General features: G+C 33.6%; 1 protein-coding gene across 1 annotated transcript in view; it reads left to right on the top strand.

The window, feature by feature from the left end:
• Window positions 1–2,775, top strand: part of LOC138942632 (protein eva-1 homolog C) — a 159,163-nt gene extending 156,388 nt beyond the window's left edge. Inside the window, exon 10 of the transcript XR_011448349.1 lies at window positions 1,188–2,775. The gene's annotated coding sequence lies outside the window, so the exon portion shown is untranslated. The remainder of the gene's footprint in view (window positions 1–1,187) is intronic.
• Window positions 2,776–13,519: the final 10,744 nt, after the last annotated feature.

The following is a 13,519-nucleotide window of genomic DNA, read 5'->3' as shown; positions in this document are numbered from 1 at the left end:
AGCCTGTACAAATCGTACCAGATATACATAACACCAAAGACTGCTCTCAAAACAAGCAATATCGCGAGCAACATCGTTAACGCAATTTCCGCGATTCCGTGACGCGGATCGCAACGATGTAACCGAACGTGTAATCGAGCACCGACTGAAAATATAATTATCGGATGTCATCATTGCGCGGCGAGATCAGAAAACTTGAAAACGAGTTCTCCCGCGGTCGAGAGGCAATTACGTAAGCTTGCAGGTGCGCGCTTTCTTTCTTTTTTCTTTTTTAATTGGTCCGCATTAATTAAGGTTTATGTATCGTAAAGCTGTACCAGAAACCGCTATACGGGAGAAAATCCTCTCTCATCAGAGAGAACGCTTCTTCTTCGTTATTATTCTTCCACTTCTCGCAACGCTCGCGAACCCCTCGGGCTTTCCGTTTGTGAGGAAACCCCTGCGGAATTTCAGCGCCTTGTATTTATGCAAATAGCGTTATGTAACACGTATACGTCTCGAGGGACTCGAAAACCCGGAAACACTCGTCACACTCGCTTCTATTTTCTCCTTCTTTTATTATTACACCGTTATTTTCGTTTCTTTTATTTTCGTCGAGACGCGTCAATAATATCATTCTTTATCCAGCTCTTTGAACGTTCTGTTTTATGAATGATAGACATTTCATTCCCAGAATACACTAACGCGTTCCATTAATATATTGCGTTAAAAATATCGCCGATATTCAGCAGCAGAGCGATCGATGTCGCTATTAAAGTTTGCCTTATGCTAACTTACGAGACTTTAAATACATGTAGCACTTATCAATATATTTCTTACATTACGCTTTTCGTACTCTATTTTATCTCGTTGAGCGTGTCGCGAAATCAGAAAATAAAAGTAATCCCTCCAGGGAACTGTTCCACGTTTATTGTTCGAATAACGACACATCACACGTTCCGTTCATCCGTCAGTATTTATATGACAAGATGCAAATCGCAAATTATCACAAGCTTCTGCCGTCTGAGATGCAAATTAGCCTCGTATAAATATATTATAGGAAGGATCCCTTATACGATCTACCTTAACGCTTGCCTCGCGGTCTTCCTATTTTTCCAAATCGGTAACGGAATATCTTCGGAAATCCCTCATTATCCCTATTGATAGCGAGCTCGCGGTTGTATTATTTATCCTCGCATTCTATCTAGCTCTCATCCAGCGGGACGAATGAATTATACCAAAGACGCTCTATCGAGCGGCGATCGATCGATCAGCGATTGGAAAAGCCGACGGATTACGCACGTATTTCTTTCACCGCAGATTGTGACTGACATTACTGACATAAAAAAAAAACAACAAGCAAGTAATATTTTATCGAGAAATTAAAATGTTTATTTGTGCGCGTAAACGTGTATTATATATGAAATGCGTAATGCTGTAATAACTGATTTGTTAATGGGCGAAATGTTAGGAGGAAGCATTTATCATAAATGCTTGTAATAAACATTTGTTCCACATCGCCGCCGCTATCCTCTACTATTATGCTATGCATTAACGTCATTACACATTTGTGCAATGTCATCGGAGAATTTTGCATGTAACGTTATCACACTATTTGAAGCAGATAAGCGTACTAAACTTACGAAACGGGATACCGAAAATAATAAATTTTTCCACTTGACCAATTTTTTTTTTCTTTTTTTAAATTGTTAATGCTAATTAACAAACACAAGCAGGACACACACAGTATAAACTAATAAAGAGATTCGTGTGTGAATGTTGCTGATACTCTTGCAAATTTTTTATTACGTCTTTTACCTCGTTCGGTATTAATTAGTTTATTCTCGTTGAAGCAACCTTGTTCGGAGTGCCTGATATTAATTGACGGAAAGCGTCCATAAATATACTTTACGTACTCGCAACTTCATTGTCATGCAAATTCGCGCGAGATTCTTCGCGACAAAATTGTCGCTTAATGGCGGCAATGCAGGAGTTTATGTTTGTTCGCGTTATCCTGATTTTATATCCTTATAAAGCAAGTGAGAATTCACAATGCCATGACACGGGGGATACGGGCAAAACGCAATTTCTCCGGCACTAACCTACGAGTGAGGAAATCGCAGATTATACAGTTTCAAAGATCTTTTGAGTTAAAAATTTTTTATTATTGCCTGATATACACATCGTCTGCATTATATGACAGAGTATTTCAGGCTCTTAGTTTAGGCGACAAAGTGGTGCATGTACGTACCGTAACGTTGCTTCGCGTTAAATAACGTTAAAGTTTTGTATGTAGCTAATGGAAATATTACGAGTGTGTTTAAAGCGTGCGAGAATAAAAGAAAGAAAGAGAGAGAGAGAGAAAGCGTGTATGCGTGTCATATAAAGACGTTTTTATTGTAAGTATCACTTGTAAGCAACACCTGTAAATATCGTTGTACTATAAATAATTATGTACCCGTTCTTTCCCGATTGCGAATCGCACGTTTTTACATTAATCGAGGAACACGCGCCGATTTACGAACGGTGACTTGATAAATTGTTACTACAAAAAAAAAAAAAAAACAATAGATGTGCGGCGTACGTATATAAGTGTGAGTTAATATTTTTGTTATAAAGCACGAAGCCAAGCGGAGGTTCTCATATAAATAAATCGTCGCCAGGAAAGTTTTGAGCCACGCATCATCATCTGTTAACGTTTGGAGCGACTATGGTTCTTGAACTTTCAAGATTAATGTTTTCAATTTTGTGTAACTATCCCTTGAATATGATTTACAATTATAATAAATGACTTATGGACACAATGCAATCTCTATACGTTCATTAATTCAATTTATTTCTGAAGGGATATTTTTGTTTTCGAGATAATGAGGATTGTGTGAAAAAGTACAATACAACACGCATGGGAGAATAATAAATGAGGCAGGAAATAAGTTTTATCGCGATTTGACATTTATATTATTATATATATTATATTATACACTTCATTATACAATATATTGTGGATTATTTTATATTTAATCAAATCTCAATTAAATGGAAAAGATAGAGCTTTTGGGATTGAAATCTTGAATGAAAAATGTGAAAAAAAAAATTTTTCACCGAATATTATATTGCCATTGAAATTTACAATCTCTTGCACCATTTTCCTAGTCTACAGAAAACCGATATTGTAATTGTAATCAAGCAATGATTTATAAAACAATATATATGTATATATGTAGGGCGAAAACAATAGTAGTTCAATACTAGTACGTACATCCTCTGTCGCAATTAAATTAATAGCCAAGCGCATACATGCGCGCGTATATTATCGATTAAGGATTACATTTAGTTATAGGCGATACGTCATAACGTATCGCTCTCTTCGATCATTTTTGCGAAACACGGATTAGCGGTTCTAATCGTAACAATATGCGAGCGGGGCAATAAAGAGGTGTTTCCACGCATTGCACGTGGAATTCAACCACTCTCGTGGGAATACAACCGCTCGATAATAACCGGAGCTTTGAACTTGTTTCGACATTACGCGCGTTAATTGCTCACGTATTGCTAGATAATTATGCGCGAGAAAGTTGCTTTGCGTTTCGCTGAAACTCGAGCAACTGTCGGTTCAAACTTTTGCGCGATTCTGCACGAGCACCTTTTTTCTTGCCGTCAGCGAACTCAATTTAATTGCATCGGAATATTTGAGTGATCAATATTCGCTTTTTGCTCCGTTTAATTCTCTTCTTTTCCTTAAACTTTGCAGTTGTGATTTTGGCTATTGAATGCTTATTACAAATCAGATTTAAAGAATTTCTTATTTAAATTCTTCGATATTGTTCTGCTTGACAAATCGCAAATTATTTGTAAACCTTCGTCTTGATTCGTTGTTTCTCATCGGGATGGTTAAATCGCCGCGTTGTTGTATTTGTCATAATTTATTGGATTACTGTGTGAACTGCGGCAATAATACTTTTTATCGCCTAGCGTAATAGACAGTGCAAGAAAGTCATTTCTCCAACTTGCGGTAATTAAAATCAGAGAGGGATATAATCAATCGAGTATTTCCGCGAATTGATATAGCTTGTGCATTTGTTGCGCGCGAATAATAATCAATTTGAAACAATGGAGCGTATTTGTACGGACTTAATTATCGATATAATAAATTGGCCTGTATCAATTTTTACGCAAATGAAAAATTAATTAATCTGATCGCGATATTCAAAACAGATAATTATGGTTGATTGTTTTAGCATTCAAAAATAATGATAAGAGGATAGAATATTTGTAATAAACGTTAAAATAGAGAAAAAGATCCAAAAATAAGTTTATGACAAACAAATATTAATTGATACATACATATATACACATATACAAATGTATATGTATATGTATACATGCGCATTCTTCGTCTTTTTTTCAAATTCGTAAATGGAATTTATCGAAAACGTTATGGTTGAAATTTTAATATTTATTTATCATGCGACAAAAAATTAGGGTAAATCAGATGCGGGAACCGTTTTTTAACCGCTATTAATTATTTTTGCATTTTTTTTCGGGACGTGAACGCAAAACGCGAATGATCATCATTACATGATGATACGGACACACGAGGCCACAAAACGTGGAACGCAATGCAATTATGCAATGCTATACCAGAATGCGGGATATAAAAAATACACGCTGTCGCTAGACCACATATTTGCAGACTTATAAATGCACGTCTGTATACTGAGTATACGATTGAGGGCACAACGTGCACAGCTTGGTAAGTCACACGTGATGATTTTTCGTGTCACATTTATGTAAAGAAAATAGATAATGTATTTCACATATTTTTTCGAATAAGAAAATAATTCAAATTGAAAATTTATTTAATTCAAAAGTGATTTATATCGCTGTATACTACGTTGAAAAATAATTATTTTTCAATGCAAGTCCGAGATGTAATTTCAACCTTACATTGATGTCTTATTCATAATTATGAATGTATAAATATGAAGCTTCTATACAAATGACTATACCTTGAGAAAAAAGGGATCACGATCTGATGTTTCAGTACTCTATTTTCTCTGCTTGTCGTATAATCTGATTCTAAAATCAAACAATCATTGTATTACTTTTAGATCGAACGATTTTTTTTAGCAAGCACGCACATTTGGTAATCAGTTTAACAATACAGAGCAGAGGAGTTAAATTTTTCTTTCCTTTAAATTTTAATTATGTGCACTTGTTATATTCATCGATAATTTTTTTTACATTTTTGTAAAAATATAATATTTCGAATTTTGACAATTTGCGGTGTTACATTTATGTGCAGCAGGCGTACATATATAACATATAATTGGCATAATGTACAGCTTCAAAGAAAAGGCTACGTGTTGCATTTCTCGATTTAAAAATTCGGTTTTGTTACCGAATGATACAGATTTTTTGTATCCAAGAAATCAACTTATCAACGCGTTCATTTCGAGTCAATGAGAAAGCGGACTGGCAATATCGCTGGTCAACACGTTAGTTTGCAGAATCGAAGATGTAATTTCGACGGGATTCCGATACGAAACCGGCGAGCGAGCGTTCTTCCTATGATGAATGATTCAGGAAGCGCGCAGCGCTTCTCGCAGATTGTCAATGCACGACGATTTTTCTCTCTCTCTCTCTCGTTTCTCGTTGATTGCTTTTTCGTTTATATACGTAGCAGTACCGACGTCCGTCCCGGCTTTCCGTGTCACTCGTAAAGAACGGCGAAACGTCGAAAGCTTTTCCTCGCGACGACAATCGCCTTTTCCCTGTCTTTCGAACGGCAATCTACGTGACGACGACATCTTCCCTTCGGTCGCAATAGAAATACCATCGCACGATTCAGCATCGTGCAATAACGCGAGAGAGTTCCAGGTAAGTCTATATATTTATCAATGCGAACGCACATAATACATGATTTTATATAAACGAAGTCAGTGACCTATATTTTACATGTGTTTCGTGGCGCGATTAAATCGCGCGAATATGACCCGCATTCCGTAAAATAACATCGTGGTCGTTCCAACAATTGCGTGTATTGTCGATAACGTTATACACATTATCGTATAAACTATAAGGCAATAAAGGATGCAATAGAACGGTTTACTGAATGACAATAGCGATTTGATTAATTAGAAAAACAATATAAATTAGTGAGAATCGAAGCTCGATTGCATTTTAGGATCGAGACTTTATCATTGATTAGTGAATACATGTATATTTTTTACATGCTTGAGATTTGAGATAACACATGCTTCTTTTTAATTTATTCTGAATTTATTCTAAATCTTTAAAAGTTGACATTTTTCCATAAATAGATGATGCTAAATTGATGAAACGGTTTGACATTGTGAATCGTGTAAAGAGAGAGATGACACTAAATGATAATTATAATAGATGGATTTACATTTAATCGTCAAATTTTGATCTTTTCCCGATTTTAATCACCAACAGTTGTCACTTACATTCTGTTCAACTGTCATACGTTTCATAAAAATTTGATATATTAATCGCGGAAATGTTGCAAACAATCGTTATTTACTAATTTGCGTGTCTAGATGCGATTATTATTTGAAGAATTATTTGAGAAATCGCTTGAAAATGAAATAATTACAGAAGTTAGTTAGAAGCAAAAAGAAGACGAGACTTGTACTATTTGAGCAGAATTACTTGTACTCATATTACGACAATCGCAAAGTTAGCGTAATATTTCGTATAAAAGTACTTGACCTCGTTTCAAAGTCTACTCGCTGAATCGTCCAAATTGCACTTAATTCTAAATTGCTTCTATCATATTTAATGATCCTTTACTGGATGTTTGATTAGTTTCGAAAATTTCACTTAGATTTACATTTAAAAATTTCCTCTGTTTTATGATGTAAGAATAATTTTATAAGATCCAGATAAAATCAAGAGTTTTCTACTAAATTTGATATGATATTAGTTTACTTTAGGATTAAAGGACTCTTACTAAGTACTATCTTACTAACTGATAATTTGAAGCGCTATTCCAGTTTTAAATGGAATTTTCGATAACCGAAGTTATGTAGTGAAACTTCCAACGGATCCTGACGAATAAAATTTTACTCGTTTCCTCAAAGCTTAAATATTCAAAGGTTTTATTTCATCTGCTGAATGGGGGACGAAACAGGCTGAAGTTCCCGAGTTAAACCGAAAGTCATAGCGAACACCTGGCATGGCCCACTTTGCTTTACTTGCAAAGTTTACACGAACTGAACGAAAAGCGTTTTTATAACTCAATAGAAAAAAGATAAAAAGTAAACTACGTATAATGATTGAATAAATTTAGCATTATAAGAGAAAAGGAGAGAGAAATTGATCATTTATAATTAATTTGAATTATATTTTGAACAATCTTCTAACTGATAGAAAATAATTAAGAGATATTAATAGAAAGATTATACAATATGTTTATAATATATAGAAAAAAATTATTGAAAATAATGAACCTTCTTTCCTGGCGTATTTTATGTAGCATGGAATTATACATTTTCTTTGTATGCTTGATAGTATGTCATTTATTCTTAATCAGGAGGGATTAATTCGAGAAAAAAAATCATATGTTTTAAAAGTAATTATTAATTCCGAAAAAAAATCGCGAGAATTGAGTGAATTTGAAAAATATTTTATGCTTCCGCTCCGAAATATTGTACGCTTTGAACAGTTCGAAGAAATACGACGTAACAAATCATCAAAATTGTACTTTTCCGCTTGCTACATTTACAAAAGAATGGATAAAGCGACGAAGCAGATAAAACGCGCGAAGAGAGGCTATAGATACTATTTGCATTAGAATTACATTCAAGATGAAATACGTGAAAAGTGTAAGTGGACCATTACCAGCAGCATCTCTCTTGGAAGTTTGCAGGACGCAAGAGGGTTGATACAAAAAAAGACGCTTGTGTATTATCCGTGCACGCACATACACAGCTGAGATGCTATATCGGATTACGTGCGCCTCGCGATACTAATGGGAATGATACGCCAATACATATAATCATTGATTTACGAATAAGACCACTAGTATGACACATAACTCGAAGGATAAGATCGATAGCTTGGCGCGCGCAGACGTGCATTAGGCATTAACTTATATATCTAATTAATTCTACAACGACATATATAATATACTTTAATGAAATCATATATAATAAATACACGCGCATCGATGTCAAAATCGATAAATTTAATACAAGCTTTATAATATATAAATTAATATATTTATTATAATTTTGTAATATTTATATCGATGGCATTAAAATTGTTGTCTGACAGTGATGGAACGCTTGCGCTTTATTAGCTCGAAAACCGCGACTATCGACTTGCACCCATTACTGTGCCCAGGTCGATACACCGTCCAAGGGTTCGCGATGCTACTGTCTCGGCGGCCGTTTATTCATTCCCCTCGTTCTCGATCACTCCTACGCCAACATTCACGTGTCCGAAGCGGCTCATGCGTGAATGATGATAAGCGGCGTGTGCGTGGGCGATTTATGCGAGCCGGGACGTGTAAATACGCGGTGCGAAAAGGCGCGTATAATCAGATTTCGCTCTCTTCCTTCACATTTTTATCCTCCGTTCGTCTCTATATTTCCTATTACATCCCGCCTAAGGAATTACAACGTAGGAACGTCACGTCTCGCGCGGCGCGCTATGAATATGCAATTGTGTGGGTGTACCGAGTAATCCTCGCGTCATATACGATATATCTGACGCGTAACGCACATTAGCATTATTATATTATGTGAGAAGCATTGGCGAACGCTCTATAGGTCAGCGAAGACTCTATAATTCCAGTTCGTGACATTCGAGAGCATCGATAATTATTCGCTCCGATATTATATTAAAATGGAGAAAAACTGCGGCCAAGTGGAAAATTCTCTTCGTATTCCAAATCTGCTGCAATTTAAAATGTGCCAAAAGGAAATCTTTTTTAGAAATATTATGCTTCCATCATTAACGATTGTCTCGAAATTGCCAATATTACAATCGCACATCTCGCACGTGACATGCATGTATGATTCATTCGCGAACAAAGCCATTGTAAAATATGACTGTAAAGAGAGAGAGAGAGAGAGAAAAATGATTAGATAATCGTCTTTGATGTTGTCTCACTAAATACAGTGATTTTGTTGATTTGCCAAATGATTTTCACGCGTCGTGTTTCGCACGGACTATTACAACAATTTGAAATGAGGAAGAGGAGAATCCTGTGTTTGAATTTCAAATACAGGACGTAGAATATAAATAGAAGTCTGATATATACTTCACTTTATAAACGAACAAAAAATGTCCTGGACATGAGTCGCTGCGTGTGCGGGACAGTGATATAAATCATACCTTGCTACGTTCTGAAAAACAAAACGCTTTGTTAAAGTACTTAATGTAAATCTTGCTACATTAGAGCACTTTTTGTCAGACTGGAAAGAATAAAAGATAAAACTTTATATCATGCGCGAAAATATAATGCGAAAGTTTCATATTTTTTCATATCTCTTAAATAAGCTGTATCTCGCTTTTTTCATTTAACTGCTCAAATAATTTTCAATTTTAACGCAATATAATTTAAATCGTACCTTAATTACTTGGGATATCTTTTATATAAATAATATTTTATTTGCGCTAAACATGAAAATTTTTAAATTATGCCAATCTTTCCATTTTCCGATGCTTCTCGTTATCAAATCTCGTTAACGAAATAATCGCAAGTATAATATTTACATGATTCTGCTCGTTTGTTTTTAATATCACATTTCCGCGTTTCTTCTACAATACAAATGTATATAACAATCACCCGATATTATATAAGATATTATCAGCGGCAGCCAGTGTGCGAAGGCATTTACAGCGGATACGCATTTTTCGTTTCCAGCTGTAGTATTTCTGGCCTGCTTCGTCAGTGAATGCAGACTTTCGTCGACGTCGCATAAAAGAGGAACGGTCGAGAGTATCCTTCGGCTATGTGGAATGTCGAGGAGTCGTTCGATATGCGTCTCTTTGTCCCGTGCCTTCACTCGTGACAAATTGTTTCGTCCGAGAACTTTTCCATGCCAGTAACGTCCTGTAATGTGCATCCCGCTGCAGTTTACGAATCACGAGCAGTTTCGAGACGAGATCCGTAAGTTTCCGCGAATGCGCCGTTAAATTTTTACAATTCCTCGAATACGCTTATACAATGTTTCCATGGAGAAGTTCGAGGAAGAAATCTAGTTTTTCCCTCTTTCCGCTGCTTGTCGGATTATAAAGTTGCTGTTCAAACGAACTGGAGAATCTCTAATGTGCGCTTGCATTTTTCTTTTAAAATATTCCACTACAATTTCACAAATTATTTTGTTATAAATTTTAGTTCAATGCCATTTGCTATTCAATCTTGTTCTTGATTTCAATATGATCATTTATTTATAATTTTAAATTTAAATAATTTTATATTCTATTGTATGGGGTTTGTGTACATTAAATATAAATATTATATATTATTAAGCATACACAAATATTATACATTATTTATTTTAAGACCAATCTCTGTATAAAAGGTTGAGCTTTTTGCAATTCATTAATAGAAAATTAATAAATGAAAATACTTGAGCTTTGTACAAATATAGTTTATATAAATACTTTTTTTCGATAATGCAGATGTGTGATAATTGGCGTGATAAGTGCCATTCCAATCAGGAAGATCTCGTGTTTCAATTTAGTTCGCATAGCGTATCAATGCATAGAAAATTCTTCGTATAATTTCCCGCTTTATAAGATATCCGATAAAAATCTCATCATATGACTTAGCGCAGCTACCTTGTAAGCTCACCCGATGTATCGATTTCTCATTTACCACCCTTTTACACAGGTATACTACAATGTAAAACTGTTTTTTATTAGCTATGAAAAGTGCACTGTTATATAATCAATTTTTTAAACTCAGAATTTCCTTACTAGCAAATATCGACCTTAGCAACGTTATAATTTTTTTTCTCTCCAGTTTGTGAAATTAGTTTTAAAAAAATTTTGAATATTTTTTTTTTCAATTATTTATTCTTTTTAAATTAACACTTAATTATTATATCCAAATTAAATTTCTTGTAATGGAGATTAAAAAAACCTCGATCACTAGTGCGTACTCGACTGATGAACAGACGATATATCAATATAATCTAAATTTATATAAATTATAAAAAATATTATATACATTAAATATTTTAAAATAAGATATATAAAATACTTATATATATATACATTACATACATAATGTAAAGTGAGTCGCGAAGATAAACGTGCAATTAATTTTATAAATAAATAATATATTAAAATTATAAATTTTCTTTATTCCCCATAGTTACTCCATCGTTACTAGATATTTTTTCAAGCCCCCTTCTAGCTCTTTTCTCTTATCTGTCATTTCCTTATTCATGGCACTCACTTGTGAAAAGTTGATTATTATCGCTAATCATTAGAATACAACGATTGAAACTAAACTTTATGTAGCACTTGTTAATCACATAGAACGTTGCAGTTTCTTTATTTTATACATATATATTATAATGGGAGAACACAAAAATCACTGTTGAATGTGCGATCCGGTGTGTTAACTCATGCGATTAATTTCGATCGAATAAAAGACACGAAATACGCATTTCAATAGATAATCGATACACAAACGCTAAATTTATGATATATGCCGTTGATCAAAATATAGAATCAATAATGACTGTATTTAATTAAACGCTCGATTTAAATTGTTTTGTATTCGCAATACTTTTGTTAATGATAAAGAAATTCATAAATGATCCTATATGATAGTTAATTCGTTGTCATCGCGCGAAATATTTAACATATTACAAATTAATAGATACAGAATATTCTATTTTTTGCGAGTGACGAATCATCAATCGCGAAAGTTAATTAATTGCGCAAGCTAACAATCTTTAAGTATTTATATCTTTAAAATAACGAGAAGAGGTACGATATGCATTAAAAGCTAATTGAAAATTGAAGGAACAGATGTATTAATTTGTGATATATTAAGTATTTCGTTGCGGCAACCATACACAATATTATTGTTACACGGTATGCGACCTACACTTCTCGCGGCATGTAAACAATAGCGCGCTGTTGTTTACAGGCCGTCTGTGACCCTGTCATTCACGTAGTGAAACTCGAACGAGCAGGAAGTGTTACGTCGCTCCGTCTATCGTCCATTATCTCTTCAGATACGATTGCAAAGAGTATCGGGAAACATTGAACGCAAAATTATTTTCTTATGATTTTAACAATTATTAACCGCGCAATCGATTAATTCTCTCCATTAACACATCTTAATTAATCATAGTCCCAATTCACGTAGTATCAGAATAAAATGCCGATTACACAGGTCGACAAAAAATAATTTTTGTCAAGTAACTTTAATCAGAGTAGGTGTTTCTTATAGATTTTCGGCCACAAAAAAATAATGCCGCTTTAAAAATGAGAAAGCGCGCTGATTTCTTATCTTAAAATTCAAAATAACTTTAAAAACTGACGTGATGGAGCAATTTGAACAGCGACATTGTTTTTTTTTTGTGTCCGAAAATCTATAAGAAACATCTGATCCTAGACAAATTAATTTGAATTGACTCGAGTATTATAGCGACGCGTTTAATTAACTACAGCGCCTTATTATTAATCTTATATTTATATATTTGTCATAACTTTGGTATTTGCGTATTGGTAATCTCTAATATCTGTTGAATCGATATATCTCAATCGTGTAACTATGATTTTTGCGTTATCTCGTTACAATATAAAACAAAATACGTCACGTGCGATTAATGTCGAGAGCGCTATGTAAAGCATCTGCCATCGTATTCTAATGATTAGTGCGCGCTCATAATTAACTGTATTTTCGCGAATGTGTGCCATAAAGGAGCAGTAATTAGGAACTAGGGAGGAGAAAGAGGAAACTCGTACAGAGAGACATCGGAATCAATCATGAGGTAAGTAGTTTATATGTTTTTGCTTTATTTTTCGTTATTTATTTATAAAAGTAACTTGTTCGCGTCAATTGCTCACTTTACATCATTATATAATTGTCTAAATTATATCATATCATTATCTTGATCTTATTTGAAAATATTTAAAATGTTTAATAAAATATTTATATAAAATATTTAATAATCTAAAATTTTATATATGAAATATTTTTTAGCATTATTTAATAATTAAATTTCTTTTTTCTTTATATATTTTATATGCCAACTCATATCTGAAACAAATTTATTGAATATTTATTTAAATGGACGAATTAAGATTTAATTGTGCTCAATAATTATTTTTTACAATATTAATTATTTTGAACATTTTTTATATAATTTGGATATATTTGTATTTTATTAATTAATACAATGTTTTACAACTTTATGTTTGTGTACCGGTGAATATTGAATTATATTTTTAATCTTGAGGTAATCTTGCGCGAAGATTTGCGACAACAATAATCACAAATATCAATAAAAATTTTAGTTTGAAATAATCCAGCAGTTGA

Source organism: Polyergus mexicanus, unplaced genomic scaffold (assembly GCF_030449975.1).
Source record: "Polyergus mexicanus isolate NDT 795.1 unplaced genomic scaffold, iyPolMexi1.0 SCAF_2, whole genome shotgun sequence".
Classification (NCBI taxonomy): Eukaryota; Metazoa; Arthropoda; class Insecta; order Hymenoptera; family Formicidae; genus Polyergus; species Polyergus mexicanus.
This window is presented reverse-complemented; position numbering and strand designations above follow the sequence as displayed.